Source organism: Neltuma alba, unplaced genomic scaffold (genome assembly GCF_004799145.2).
Source record: "Neltuma alba isolate B1F8T4 unplaced genomic scaffold, ASM479914v2 tig00013393_pilon, whole genome shotgun sequence".
Lineage (NCBI taxonomy): Eukaryota > Viridiplantae > Streptophyta > Magnoliopsida > Fabales > Fabaceae > Neltuma > Neltuma alba.
Genome location: NW_021637653.1, coordinates 70,760 through 84,623, shown reverse-complemented (window position 1 = coordinate 84,623; position 13,864 = coordinate 70,760). Strand labels below are relative to the sequence as shown.

Genomic DNA, 13,864 nt, shown 5'->3' with positions numbered 1-13,864 from the left:
ATTTTACAAAAATAAATATATAAAAAAATTTATCTCGATTTGTAAAAAATATATTTAAAGACACTTTATGTGAAGGTGATGCCAAACACCTCCTTATAAGCATTGCAGATAGAAACAAGACAAAAAGGATCTCATCCCCATATAATAGCCATAGAAGATTAAGATAGAAAAGCTGTGGAAACAAAGGAAAGCGATGCACTTGTAGCCGAGAGAAAAGTCGGAGGACACGAGACAGAAATAAAAATATGCAAATCTTACAGATATCACAGAACATATCTTCACATGGTAAAACAGAACCGGATATCATCATACCAACTGAAATTCAGATTCTGAGAGATGTTCAATGAAAAACCAAAAAGGAAAGCCAAGTAAACAAAGAACTTAAAAATCATAACAACAAAGCGTGAGAGGAATTTCAGAAAGACTCAATCACACGGCAAAAGATTGTCCTTTTAACAAATCTTGTTTAACCTTCTATTTCAAAAATAATATGTATCCTTGGAAAAGAAAATAGGAAGCTTGGAACTTTAGGAGAGTAGGCAAGAACAACATGATAGAGATGGAAAATTGAGGACGAAATTATCAGCCCAACCCACTGTCAAGAAAGAGTAAATGAACCGAAAAAAATGGGGGGGGGGGGGAAAACAGAGCAGTACATACCTGAGAGAGAGAAAAAGCGATTTCGCGCTTCGCTTTTGACGTTCAGAAGCTTACGGTGTACATGAACAGTGATGAGGAAAGAGAGTGGCAGAGCACAAGAACCGAAATGTTATGTAGAGGAAATAGAGAGAACAACAGCGGGGAGAAGCCAGTGGGATTTTTGTATTAAGCGTTTTTGACAGGAAACAAAGAAAAATGAGAGGTGTGAGATGGAGAAAGAAACCGAGTGGGGAGGGAAAAGAAATGTTAAGGATGAAGCATGGAGGGCAGGTGAGGGGGCAAGGCTCCGTATTTAATGCGAGCCATGGCCTGTTCGTGGTGAGTAACAATCTGAAGGAAGAGAATCTCTTTTTAACTGCAGAATATTCTTGTTTTTCACATGCCGCCCTTTCTTTTTAGTTTTTAGCCTTCGTAATCTAACTTAACTTTCCTTTTTCTTCTAAAGACTCGTTCTTTTTATAAGAGTAATCAGATCTTCTCTTATCACGCCCCGTGAATATTCAAGTATATTCCTGAGGAGGTGTACTCAGATTCAGAGAAGCTTGCTATGGTTGAGAGAGTTTTCTATTTTTGGAAAGATGTGTTGGGTTGCCTATTTTGAGAAAAGATATAATTGCTGTAGAGAGTTAATTCATCACTTAATTGTGGACATTGAAGGGTTTCTGTAAATATGCACATCAGCGCACCCTTATTATAAACCTACTCTAGTTATCATCCGTGGTCCAAAAATAATAGTTATAACAACAAAACTATATCATTAAATATATCTTGCTCTCCTTAGACCCAAGTTTTTTTTTTATACTAAAATTTAAGTGAGTTGGATCACAGGAACTCATTAGAACCAGACATATCTCTATACTCAAAAATATTTATAGAAATACTTATAATTGTTTATCAACAAAGTTCTTATATCAATATTAGAATTTGAACTCACGGTTGTGTGAGTTATAAACCGACTTTTTATTAACTGAACCAACTCTTTTTAAATTTTTTTTTTTTTTACGTGCCTGTGGCGTTGGGGTTGGTTGTTAGAGCGATAGCCTAGGCTTGTGTGTCAACACAAGACCCGCCCTGACATGCGTGGGCAGATTTCGAGCATCGTGACACCTTCGACCTACTCTTGCTCAAGACTTGTGTCAACCAGATAGGGTGAGTTATGGGTTAACCTTGCATTTTGATGTTCTGTCCCAAAAGGGAGAAGAAGGTGGTGGGGAGCTTCGTCCAGGCTTCCATGTGCCTGGAGGGTCCAATGATTTGAAGACGGAAGAAAATTCTAAACGTACTGAATATGACCCCCCCATCCACTACTAATGCACTTCGCAATAACCTTCCTTCCTTCAAGGGTCATTTGATTTGGGATTCATATATGCTCTCATCCTGGGCTGTTAATGGGTATAGAATGGAATCAACTATACTCCGTCTTTGATATTCTCAAATTCATAGAAAACATGTAACATTCTGCACATCATTGAAATAATATCTACAATGAAATATAAAAGTACACTTTTCCAAATGCTCATCACAGGGCACCTTCATTCACTCGCACCAGAATTTAAGGAAGATTGCTAAGTGATTATTTAATTCTTTTAAAATAACAAAAATAATTTCGTCATATTTAAATAACAAATTACATCGATATACATTATACGCGCACACATATAGATTTTTTTGTTAGGACGTTCTTTAATTGCACATTTTAAATTATCACAATATATTCCTTAATCTATTTATAAGATATTTAACATGTTTCACATTAATTGAGAAAAACTTTAAATCATATTAACTGTGTCTTAGAATATAACAAACATCTCTCGACTTTATTACTATTTAATATATATATTAAAAATAACAATTTATATTATAATAAAATAATAAATGAATGACAAAATAATATATTCATGTTAAAAATTTAATAATGTGGCTTATAAATATGAATAAAAACATTTTTTTCTCTTTATTTTAAATAGTATTAGAGAATATTTTTTATAACTTCTGGTCCTTTATATAAAAACTAGTTAAAAATTGAATTTAATTATAAATATAAAATTTCAATCCTCTTTACTTCTAATATTTATCTTTTTCTTCTTAAATAATTCATATAATAATAGTACATGTTAAATAATTTTCTTTAAGAGACAATTTCAATACACAATGCACATGATTAGTAAATTATACATTTATTTATTATAACTAACTAACTAATCTAATTAATTTTTAATTTTCATAAATTAATTATTTAACTTTTATATTCCATTAAGCATGAAGTAGTATTATAAAAAATTAGCTGACTTAAATCTAAGAGCTGACCCGGGGCAAATTTTACGAATCAAAACTTAAAGACTAAAGTATATATTTGATCCTTTAACTTCATGTAAGGTTTTAGTTTAATTTCTTAACTTAAAAAAATACTTTTAATCCTTTAATCCTAAAATTATTAGTCTTAAATGATGTTTTTTTGTAACAATATAGTTATTCTGAATATTAAACTTAATATATTAGCATTTAGTATTGTTTTATTAGTATTCAAAAGCTTAATATTATTATTTTTGTTAATAGTTTTAATGGCAGAGGACTAAAAATTTATTTTTTAAAGTTAAGGAATCAAAATAAAACCTTGTATAAAATTAAAAGACTAAAAATATACTTTAACAAGACTCAAAAGTAGTTTTAAAAAAAAAGTGCCGGTGTCTTCTATTGGTGCGTTGTAATATAAACGCTATTGCCGTGTCGTAACATGCGACACAAGGCATTTTGAGAGGAAAAATGTATATGATAAGTTAGTTTATAATTTAGGAGTTATTTGACCAATCTGTCAAATGGCTTATAGATATTTGTCATAACTCTTGACCAATATGACTTATGCGTCAAAATTTTTTTTTTTTATAAAAAAACATGATTATAAAAACACTTAAAATTTACTTATGTTTTGTACAGAAGTAGCTTTTTAGAATTAAAAGACATTTTTATTCTTACATTTATGTTGTTCTTTTGCTTTTTTCTATATATTTTTATGCTTTCCAGTCAATTTTTAGTTATTTATTTTATATTTTTCTTACATGAAAATAATTTTTATAATATTTTATTTTTTAATATTTACATAAATTATGTAAAATATATCATCTAATTAATTATGTAATATTATTTGATTAAAAAAATTTCATATTACTATGATTTCTCATTTAAATATATTTTATTCATTAAATACAAATTTTTTATTATAATAATTTAAAGGCTAAAGTATATATTTGGTCCTTTAACTTTATGTAAGATTTTAGTTTGGTCCCTTAATTTTAAAAAAAGTATACTTTTAATCCTTAACTCAAAATTATTAGTTTTAAATGATAATTTTTTATAATAGCTATGGTTGTTTGGAATATTAAACTTAATATGTTAGTATTTAGTAATGTTTTATTAGTATTCAAAAGCTCAATATCATCATTTTTTTTTGTTAACAGTTTTAGGATTAGATGACTAAAAGTTTACTTTTTAAAGTTAAGAGATCAAAATGAAACCTTGTATAAAGGACTAAAAGTATACTTTAGCCTAATTTAAAATTATTATATTTTGTAAATTTATATTTTTAATATTTTTATTATTTAATAAAAATCATCATTCTACAAACTAAACTTACTCATTCAATCATAATCCAAATAACTTTTTAATTTTACAAGTTACTTTTTATAAAAGTGAATCTAAATATAAATCACATTACTCAATTATAATTTTTATTCAATATGATTTTTTTAAAAATCAGTTTAAAAATAAGTTGCTTTTTCTAATTTATTTGCACATCCTTTCACTGTTCTTACTCTTTGGTTCTAACAACCACCCAAGTATTTTTTTATTATTTTTTTTAAGACAACAAAGATATACTTTTTGACATCTTAAACAAAAATATTATGAGAACAGAACATAATCCTAGTACACTAATGTCAGATACGGGAAGAAATATGAATTTTTTTTTTGTTTTGCCAACAGAAAGAAACATGAATTTGACCGGCACTAAAAGGGAACAGTCAACGGGTCAGCGAGCAGGTGAAAGAACCTTAATTATGGAGAGTGTGAAAGCAAGGGAGCCCCCGTACCTAAAATTTGTGAGTAACGTGCTTGCTAGTGGCGTCCCACCCCATCCTTTCTTCTTTTTTTCATATTTACTGTACTATTTTGTGATGTGACCATCTTTATGGTATCGTCTCTTCATTATTTTCTTGTCCTTTTCTAGTTTCAATCTCACCCCATCCATCCCCTCCTCACTTCCTTATCTTTTAAAATTTAATATTTTGCCGGTAATGACACTAAGCTGTTTCAGATTAGGGCTGACAAAACTAACGTTTACTTTGATTGATTTTTGCAAATTAGAGTGGAGACAACAGTTAATTAACGATGTAATATAATTTAGGTTTAGATGAACTTTTATAAAAACAATAGCCTAACTAACAAAAATTTGCTTGAATGATATCAGAATTTTCTTTTTAAAATGTCAAAAGCTAAAAAAATAAAAAAGGAAAAAATTTGTTTTAATTTGAATTTTTTTTAGCTTAAAGTCAGTTGCTCCAAAAATAATTTTTCATCCAATTAGCTTTTTTTAATATCATTAATATCACTTGCGCCTCTTATGCATTTGTGGGAGAGATCAGAATGGACCCCGACTATTATTATTATTATTATCATCATCAGAGAGAGGACGGGCACTCCAATATCTATCTTCAGAGTGTGTTGACCCGTTTGGGCAGCCTACTTTGACTTTGAATGCGACTGCGTTGTAATGCGGGCAGCCTATCCTGTAACCGTTTTCTTTTTTTAAAATAATAAATAAATTTGATGCATATCATTTAATAGATGGCTTACAGCTTACAAGAAAACCTCGCTGGATGAACTCCGTGGATTCTCAAACGAAACAATACCCCATGCTTTTCAAGCGATATATGAAAGAGTTTTATCTAAACTTACATAAATATATTTATAAAATTTTTTTACTGTCCTGCCAAACAGGACTTAAGCCTGTAGAACACGAAACCACAAGAAGTTTTGAACTCCACCACTCTGATAACATATAGAGTAGTACTTCCTCCGCTTTTATTTATAAGTTTTAAATTTGAAAAGAGGTATAGTTTATTATATAAGCTTTAATTTGAGATTTATCTTAACATTTAATGTATTTTTTATTTTGTCCTTAATTATTTATTCTCTCTCATTTGTTATACTCTCCCTCATCACATTTCTCCACACATCTTCTTTCATCATTTTTCTTATTTATTATAAGGACATATTTGAAAATAAATTTATATTTTTAACTTATTATTTTTTTAAACTAATTTTAACTATTAGTTTATTATTCGTAAATTAATTATTTAAAACTTAAAATAAGAAGAGTATTTTATTTTGGTTCTGGATATAAAGTTTTATTATCCCAAAGATTACGCGCTTGTGTGTTCTCTGTTTCTATATACAAAGAGAGAGTGAAATTCTCAGTCCAAATCTTAATCTGCATATAAGGCTCTTGTTTTTCCCCTTTTTAAAGACAAAGCTATAAAAATAACCCATATGAGAAATAAAAACTAATGATGAAAACTTATCTTTTAGATCCTACTTCCATTGTAATTTAATTCTCAATTCATGACTCGGTATTTTTTGTTCTTATAGTTTTGATCCACTCATAACGTGAATCTTGAGTTTTAACTCACCGCAACTCATTTCTGATAATTTTGACTATTTACAACTTTAGTTTCTGAATTTTATGGGATATATAACTTTATTTTCTAAAATATATATAGGAATTAATATTTTAAATTTTTAAACTATAAAGATTGAGTTGTATTAAATCAAATTTACAGATTAAGTTGTAAGAAGTCAAAATTTAAAATTTCAAAACTATACTAAAAAAAAAGGATAAATTTTCTGAAGAGTATTTCTTTTTATTTATTTTACACACACCGATCCCTTACCCATGGGAAGGGCCTTTCACACTCATCATCACGCCCAACCTACAGTGAAAATCCGCTCTGCGTCTGGGATTCGACCTCGGAACCTGCAAGTGATGCCATCACCCCCTTTGGCTTTGGGTTGCGTATATATTTGGAAAAATTATAATAAGATTTTAAAAAATAATTATAAAATAAGTCTTAAAAACTTATTTTTTATTCTGAAACTTATTATTGCTGTTTAAATTGTTATTAAATTTTTTAATAATTATCTATATTTCTTGAAATCTTATTCCCATTCTCCTTGTATACTTTGGCTGCCACTTTAACAAAAGTAGGAAAGCAAAAGATTCGTCACGGGTTTGCTAGCCACCAGAGCTTGGCTAACATTTCACGCAACAGTTCTTGTCAGTACATTATCAATGGTGCTAGCTTTTCAACTTAGTCCATTCACTTGTGGGCGCTAAATTTCTCAACAAAAAACCAATTACCCATTTGATCCGTCCACACCCCCAAAACCAGTTTTATCCTTCTCCAATACTCCCATCACCAAGCAAAATTCTGCTCTCTGATGTGGACCCACAACCCCCAAATCAAAGAAGCTCATTCATACATGTTGCCATGCAAATTTATATTCTGCTTTTTGTTGTATCTTGGTATTGTAAAATTTGCTATGGAAAATAGGTAAGTATAATAACTAGCTACTTGCAGTATGTCAACACTTGAACGAAAAAACAGAGTCAAAACTTGAAATTATAAATATTCTAAACTTCAGCTTACCTTTTACACAAATGCAGTTTTAAATCCCTCGAAACTAACAAATATCACAACGTATCACTATGGAAGCCCCACATTGAAATCATGAAATCATCTCTGCTTAAAACTTCGAATAAGCTTGTTCAAATAAACTGAATAGTTTTCTTGTTCTTTAGAAATCATCTCCAAGAGACACTTCTCATAGGAGTTTAAGACCTTGACGAGGATTCTTTCTTGGAAACCCATCCTTCAATTCTTAGCCTAGTAATGGATCAAAGTCATAGGCCTTTCGTCTTGTATGTTGTATGGTCCTTGGGTGAATTTGCTGATGATAAGTGCTGCTTGCCATGTCTGATTCTGATTGGGTTGTCATACAACTAAATTGAATCACATTCATGAATTCCCATCCTGTATTATAACATGCATTTATACATAAAAGTGTAAGATTAGGGTCTTAGCACATGATAAATACGGTAATAACGAGACATTAATTAAATTTTGAACAAAGAAAAGAGAAAACAGGAGTCAACACGAGCACGAAAGAGTGAGGTTGGCTGCATTAGATTAGGGTGTCATCGTTCTACCCTGTTCAACCCTTGTGGGGACTCCATTTTCACAGGAATCTCACTCCTTTTATTGACTTCGTAAACTCAATCCCTGCAAAACTACTTACCTTTGTTGGGAATATATGTATATAAAACGTAACGATCGACGACCCATAAAAATTCTTCAAAATTTTAATATGTGATTTGAAACCCGCTTGCTTACATACATTTTTATGAAACTTCAGAGCCATTGAAGAGGACGCTCTTCCGGGCTCAGCAAAAATATAATAGGAAGCTTTACTTTTGAGATGGGATCCCTATCATTATGTACATATCTATTTCTTTTTTTGTTTACTTCAAGCAACGACATAATATCACCTTAATAGTGGACTTGGTGGAGATTAGTCATGCGGCAACAATGATACATAGTGGAGAAAGGACCGTGTGATTTGAAACACAAACCCAGAAAATAGAAAAGTCTCAGCTTTGGCAACTGAGGAAGACGAAGTGGAGAGGCAATGATGATAGCTACCAACCCATTGAGTTCAATTTCAAGTTCCAAACCCAATTTTGGTGGTGCCCTTCTCAAGACATATAATCAGTAATAGTTGACTAAAGTCACAAACCTACCACTGGGGTGTACCTAATAACTAAGTGCCCTCTACCTAATTACCATTGTTGGTGCCCTTTATTCAGGTTGTGCCATTTAGATGAACCTTAATTATGAAACAAAACGATCTTCAAAAGGATACCTCGATCAGTCTGATTCATACAACATCGTTTTATTTAGCTTAAAAGTGTTACATTCACATTTTAGTTATGAATGTGATGTTAAACAAATAAGCCAATCAAGTTTACTGCTCCCCTTGTCAGTTTTCTATTAGTAGTTTCTTCAACAACAAAATGACACATCCCCTGTCATTTTAATCCTCCTCGTTCTATTCAATTATTTTCTTGTGCAGTTCTATTTGTTCATTAATACCTAAATTCGACTCTTAGCTTCATTTTGAGACCTGAGACAGGGGAATATGACAAATTATAAAATCATATAAAAATATTAACACAACTGAAGATCAAAATTAAGCTCTTTAGATGCCATTTTTTGCAAAGAAAAAAAGTTTTGCTGCAAAAATGCCCTTTCTAGGGATCCCCCATTGGCATTGGCCGTCCATCGTAAAATAGTCACTGATGAGATTTCCAATCGCCAATAATAGACTGTCGGTGCTTGCATGTTTTTATTAAACGCCAAATTATTTTTGCCCATCCATTTTTTTTGAATAAAATCATTCAAGGACCTTCGCCCTTTTCTGATATTTCAAAATTTATGATCTCTAATTGTAATTAATATTCATTTTCGTGGTTTGCAATCGTTATTTTCCCGTCATATTATTTGAAAAATCTCATCATCACCTCGCGGGCTGGCTAACTCAGGTGGTGGGGTAATAAACCACATCGTTTCGTTTGTTTTCCTAATGGTCTACTTCGGCTGTGTTAGGCCCGGTTTACTGGGCCCATGGCCCAAGAGTGTGAAAGTAACAAATCCCTATGTATGAAAGTAACCCCAAAAAAAAAAAAGATATGAAACGTAAAGAGTGACATTTCTATAGGAAAATAATAAGAAATATGACATAAAATCCCTAACCACCAAGGTTGAGATTTCAATCTTGTTGATGCAAGCGACTATATTGAAAGAGCTATCTGATATGAAAGAGCTATCTCATATACGAGCTTGAAAACATTAGAATCTAATCCCACAAAAACTCCCTCTCAAGAGATGATAATCTAAAAACACTGCAAGAAAAATGGTAAAATTATCTCAAAAATCAAAATATTAAATAAATATGGTTCAAGCCGTGCATTCGTGGCGGTAGAATTTGCTAAAATTAGGGACAACCGTGTGGCTCGAGTTTACTTGTCAATCTGGTTCATCAATTCCTATATTTTTACAATCGCTGGCTTGTTTTTGGCAGCGAGCTGGAAACACGCTTGTGTGTGTGTGTGTGTTTCTTTTTTTGGGGGAGGGAGTAGTCTGGATTAAAATTTTGTAAAATCTGTTGGCGTTAATACAATTTTTAATTTTTTTAATTTGTTTTTAGTCTATCAAGTTTTAAATTTTAAATTTTGGTCTCCCAAATTTCTTTTCATTTAAAAGATTTGTTCCTATAATTCAATAAAAGCTTAAAACATTTTGCCTCTTGAGGAACCAAAACTTATAATTTAAAACTTGAGAGACTGAAATCAAAATGAGGATAAATTTAAAAAACCAAGGATTATAGGTTCCATGGATTTTAATTGCAGAAATTTTCACCCGCATCAGAAAATTAAAAAGTCCACGTCCTAAAACAAAATTCCCCAATTAGTAACACCCATTACCCAATTTACACAGATCAAATATGAAAGGAGAAACAAGAAACAAACTTGGACATACATAGCTAGGCACACACCGTAAGTATTGCCTGAGAGAGTTGAAGCATCTCAAAGCAAATATATAAGACATATATCTACATGCATCATTATTACCGATCACACTTGAGCTAAGCCAACCCGCCACTAAAAATTTTCACGATCTACTTAACTTGAACCTCTTTTAATAAACACACACTGGGGCGAACCCCCATTAAACTGGAACTGTCCTGCCAGTCGCAGCTTGCCCAGTTCGCACCACACCTTCTTCACCATCATCGTTCTCCCCACTCAACTCCTCCAGTGATTTGCCTTTTGATTCTGGACCAAGAAGGTGAACAACATCCCAACGAAGTTGATCACAGCAAGCATTATCAGAGAGTATCGAATCCCAATTCCTGGAGGGTACCCTTCGTCAGTCTTTGTAGGGTCTCTGCTCTGTGCCGCATATAAGAAACCAAAAGCACCCACAATCGCTCCCGCTTTTCCTGCAGCAGCTGATATTCCGTGACATGTAGACCTTAGCCTTGCTGGGAAAATCTCTGCAGGCACAACGAATGTGGTGGCATTTGGACCAAAGTTGGCGAAGAAGAAGGTGAGGGAGTACATCACAACGAACCCGATTCGGTGGGACTCTAAGGTCCAGTGATGGTATGGTATGCCCAGGGCCAACATGAAGACCGTCATGAAGAAGAAACCCATCAATTGGATGGCGAAACGGCCCATGTAATCAATTAATGCCACTGTGAACCAGTAACCCGGCACGGTACTGCACAGAGCTATGAGTGTCTGAGCTCTTGAAATCTTGTAAACTTCATGAATTGCGTTCATTTCTTTTGCAGGAGGGATCCATCCGATTGCAGAGAAAATGTCCTTCTGGAAAAGGTTCTGACTGTAGAAGGCGATATCCAATAAGAACCAGGTACTAGTGGTTCCCAGCAAATGCAGCCCATGGCGCTTGAGAAATTCCTTGCTGAACAAGCCGAATTTATTGGATTCATTCTCAGCCGCATGCCTATTGACCTTCTCCTCGTCAACCTCAAGTTCGACTTGCAAAACTTTTGACATATCTGTAGTTGCTTGTTTCACATTCCTGGCGACAAGAGCAGTGTACCGGGCTGTCTCTGGCATTTTCATTCGCCAATAGTAGGTGAGAACAGCAGGTAGTGCACCAAACATTAAAACGATGCGCCAAACGTAGTCCAATTCAGGCACGATGGAACCTGCTGGGTCTTCCTCGTAGGTAGGAAGCTTGTACTTATGGTCAAATGCAGCTGAGACAATCAAAGAAACAATCCCTCCAGCCAAGATGCCAAAACCTTGCATGGCAAAGACTGCAGCTATAAAAGCCCCACGAGTCTTCTTGTTGGCATATTCGGACATGATTGTGGCTGAAAGAGGATAGTCCCCTCCGATTCCAAAACCGAGCCAGAATCGGAAGAAACAAAGTGTGGCTATAACAGCCTTTGCGCTGGAGCCAAAAGAGAGGCCTGAGGCAATGGAGCAGACGACCATGAGAATAAGAGTGATACCATAGACCTTCTTTCTGCCCATTTTGTCGCCGAGCCAACCGAAGAATAGCTGGCCCGCCAGAGTGCCACAAAGGGCGACACCAGTCACAGAAGCTGAAACACTGGGCGGCAGAGTTCCCGGCTTTGGTTTGGTAAGATCGGTGTAATATAATCGCCCCAGCAACTTAGTGATGAGGGAGATGCAGAAAAGATCATATGCATCCGTGAAGAAGCCCATCCCGGCAATCACAATCGCTGTGAAGTGGTACCATTGGGTCTTGGCTAAATCAAGCGCAGTAAGTACTCCCAATTGCTCCCCCGCCATCTTAGAGAAGACTCAAAAGGTCTCCTGCATATGAAAACCAGTAATAAGAATCACAGACTATATGCTAGATAACCCCTTGCTAATATTTTTCCCAAACACGTTACGTACTATATGGAAGAGTCATTTTGTTAGCTACGTGACTTGAAAGAATAACTTATGCTCGAGGTTTGGAAGAAATTTAATCAGCAAACGTCGATCGACCCTTATCTAAGGATGACGCATCAACTATTCCTGCCTTGAGACTATTTTATTATTTATATAAAAAAAAAAGGTCCATAGTCAATGGCGGAACAAAGTTGACTAACTCTAACTAATTGGAAAATCCTGTTTGGTAAGAAGTATTAAAAATGAAATATATGAATTTGGGTTGCAATTAGAAAAATTATTAAAATAGTATTTAGTATAAATAATTACTTGTTGTATGAGATTAAGTAAACCCATAGAGGTAGGATTGGGGAATACTACCTCTCCTCATGATATTCCCCAATCCCAAATATGTAGATTTGACTAATCCCATATAACAAGTAATCTCTGATGCTAGGCACTCTTTTGATAGATTTTTTTCAATCTCAATCCCAATTCCTATTTTTCAATGCTTTCTACTAAACACAGCCTATGAGTTCAGCGTCGTGACGTCTGTATCAACAAAGACTAGGACTTCAACTTTCGAGTAATTTCACTGCAATCACCCAGAAGACCTAACAAATTGAAAATCAAGTGGCTGGGACTAACAGATGGTTTTCCAGAATAGGATTTATTTTCCTTTTACTGAACGGTCCCATGCACATCGATACAAAGAAAACAAACCAAAGCGAAAAGACAGAGAGAAAAGGACACAAACTGTAGGCCTCCCTCGCCGGGGAGAAGACTTGACTGGCAAAATTTGCCAGGGTGCAAAAGAAATAAAAATTGAAGGGGACTGAAAAACGAAGACAAGAGAAATAAGGCAAAACCTCTGGAATCGATTCATTACCCAAAACTGCCAGCTAAAATAGGCGGAACTGAAAATCAAATAAAGATGAGCAAGGACTTCAGAGACTAAACCATGAAATCAGGTTCAAAAGATATGAGTAGTGGGACCCACTAACTAATGAATGTAACAGTGATCTATGAGAACCCAGAAAATTGAAAGCTTAAGAAGTGCGGCCATCTTCCCACTTCCACTTCGAGAAAAGAATCCTCTTTTAAGGTTCCTGTTATCACATGATCATCATATATTGTATAGCAAAACAAAAAACGCAGTGAGAAAGAGAGAGAGGACCTGGTGTTGGAGGTTGCGGAAGACGAGGAGGGATGAAAGGAAAGAGAGGAAGGGGAAGGAGTATATATAGGGCAAAGGGGGACTCATGTGTCAGCGGTATCTAGGGGTATATGCCCTCATTCATTTGGGTCAACGTCCTTCTCTCTCTCTCTCTAATTATATCGACCGAATATGTGTAAGTTAACGGCCTGATTTATCTTTCGATTTTTAGTTGTTGTGCCACCTCCGGTTGTTTTCATAATATTCTTATATGAGATGAATATTGAATAACAGTTTTCTGCCAAAGAATATTGAATAACTCGATCGTCATAAAAATTGAATACAATAATAATATTATAAATGCATATTATTTGAGTTGATTAAATTGCTTTGGCACAAAAAAAATTAGGTAATGTTCCATGATAAAACTAGCTTCATTCCAGAAAGTGTTCTCGTTTGTTAATAGGAAAAATGGAAGATGCTAATAGATATATAGCCGGATT

At 33.9% G+C, this 13,864-nt stretch overlaps 1 pseudogene; it reads right to left on the bottom strand.

Annotated features, from left to right (window-relative positions):
• Positions 1-10,220: 10,220 nt before the first annotated feature.
• Positions 10,221-13,300, bottom strand: LOC114736976 (probable inorganic phosphate transporter 1-3; annotated as a pseudogene).
• Between the last annotated feature and the right edge of the window lie 564 nt (positions 13,301-13,864).